Source organism: Buceros rhinoceros, unplaced genomic scaffold (genome assembly GCF_000710305.1).
Source record: "Buceros rhinoceros silvestris isolate BGI_N320 unplaced genomic scaffold, ASM71030v1 scaffold15085, whole genome shotgun sequence".
NCBI classification, from domain to species: Eukaryota; Metazoa; Chordata; class Aves; order Bucerotiformes; family Bucerotidae; genus Buceros; species Buceros rhinoceros.
In genome coordinates this window covers 16,156-18,319 of record NW_010413525.1, presented here as the reverse complement: position 1 = coordinate 18,319, position 2,164 = coordinate 16,156, and the positions used below count along the sequence as shown (strand labels likewise).

The window sequence follows — 2,164 nt, the reverse complement described above, 5'->3', positions numbered from 1 at the left end:
TCCCTGCCAATTTTGTTTAGTTCCTTTTCCATTTACCAGTGAATTTCCTCTCCCCTACCCACTGTCCTGGCTGGGATCTGACGTAAATGCAAAAACTAGCTCAGTTTTTGAAAGCATTGTTGGCATGGGGTTTGCTGGTAAATGATCCGGCATGGTTGTCAGATGGTCTCTGAATCACAACAATAGCGTTTTAATTATAACAACCACCTTTTTCCACCTTAGTCCCACAGGACTAGTGAACTTAACACTGCCTCCTTACTTACACTCCTCCTTTGCATCACAAGTACCAAACACAACTTAAGCTTAAATTATCAAAATGTTTGCCTGGAGTCAATAAACACAAAGAAGTTATATTTAACCTGAATAAAATACTTCCATTTCAGACCTAAAGAACAAGTGTTTGAAATTTTGCCTTTTTCTTCTAATCGTATGAACTGCTCTAATAAAAAGCTACTGTCCTGCAAGCACAGCTTTGCTTGTATCTTTAGACCATCATGGCTTCAACATTACCGCTGTAATACTCGACTTTATTCCCCTCAATTTTAGAAAACTGTAAATTTGCAGACTTGCACTTCTGTAATTGCACGTGGTTTATGCCACAGGAAAGTCAGGTTTAACTTTGGTTTATTTCACAGGATGCTTTTTAGACAGGGCAAGGACTGGCTCGTGACAAGCGTTTCAGTGGTGACTTAGCCAGAGACGTATGGCCTTGACTACATTTCAAAATTACCTCCGCTCATTAGAGATTTTTGTAGGTCCACATGCAAGATCGACGTAACCTGGCCAAGCTTATCTTTTCACCACAAATAGTGCTATCCACCCCCAGGAACACCCAGCTGTCGGTGCAGCGTAAGCACAGAGGCTCTCCCACCACTGCCACCTCCCTGCCTTGCCTGTAGATAGTGTAGCTCCACGGCAAACTGCAGACCCCAGGAGGGAGAGGTCCAAGGGTTCTGCTCGGTACAACCGAGAGCACAAACATCCGTGGTTGACTAGATGAAGTTCCATTCCTTCACTGACCTCTGTCTCACACCAGCTGTAGGAAGCCACTGAGCAGACGTAGAAAGCTTGGCTATCTGTGTTCTGTGCCAAGTTTTGTGCTGACAAAATCTCTTGCCGTGGACAACTCTTCAAACAGTTCAATGTCCACATACATAACCTACCCTCAGAAAAAGATCCGGCAGCAAACTACTTCCCAGTGTGTATAGAGGCTGTCCTCCCATCTCATTCCTACCCCCACACATTCAAAATTTTGCTATCTGGGGGACTGCCCTCCAATAATTTTAGGTCTGAGTGATTTGTGAGCTCCTGGGTTTCCGGTATGTAGTAACGCGTAACACACCTGCAAAGTGACAGCCCCAGCAGCCTGTCCCTAGCAGCAGGCAGAGCATCCCCCAGGAAGAATGAGATGGTGTAAGTAACTAGAGGTTGTTTTGAAATACAGTCAAAGCGGCTAAATTAAGACTGTACAGCAGCCTAAATTCTAGAGCTACGTTGTTCCCTTACAAGCAGCATCACAATATTTACACAAGTTTTTCACTGTCTTCTGCCAGCTTTCACCAACAGGTGCGATAAAGGGAGACATGCAGGCAAGTGTACCTGCTAGATGATCCCATCTAAGAGAATCTACGGTATGTGTGGCTGGTGTGACCTGTTTCACACTGACCGTGCCACATTTCAAAGGATTTGTTCCAGTTTTTCTCTTGGACAGAACTGAGGTGTTTTGCAGGCTGGTCTAGATGCAGGAGAGAGCTGGGGGGCATTTACTCTAAGGCTGGAGTCTAAACATAAGTCACATTCACACTCAGCCATTCCCAAGGTTTTTTGGTGTGGGTTTTTTGTTTGTTTGCCTTCTTTCTTTCCTATATCAAGTTTAAAAAGACTGTGTAATGGCTTGGGCAGTTCTTTTTACCACAGCTTTCCAGGTTTTCTAGTCTCTGGAAGAAAAGGTCCATGTTACCAGGCCACTGCATGCAGCACAGCAGCCTTCAAGACTCTGAGGATGCCACAAAGTGCTGACTGGAGAGTATCTATGGTTCAGCTGTGCATTACATCTAATTTAGAACAGCAAATTCAATGATCTAAGAAGATCCAACATGTACAGTAGGCTCAGCACACCAAACACCAGGTCTGCATATGATTTTCGGGCTCCCTTTTTCCTTGG

General features: G+C 44.5%; 1 protein-coding gene across 1 annotated transcript in view; it reads right to left on the bottom strand.

The window, feature by feature from the left end:
- KCNK17 (potassium channel, subfamily K, member 17) overlaps nucleotides 1-2,164 on the bottom strand; it is a gene marked incomplete at its 5' end in the record, with an annotated part of 11,620 nt that overhangs the window by 3,939 nt on the left and 5,517 nt on the right. The gene's annotated exons all lie outside the window — the stretch shown is intronic.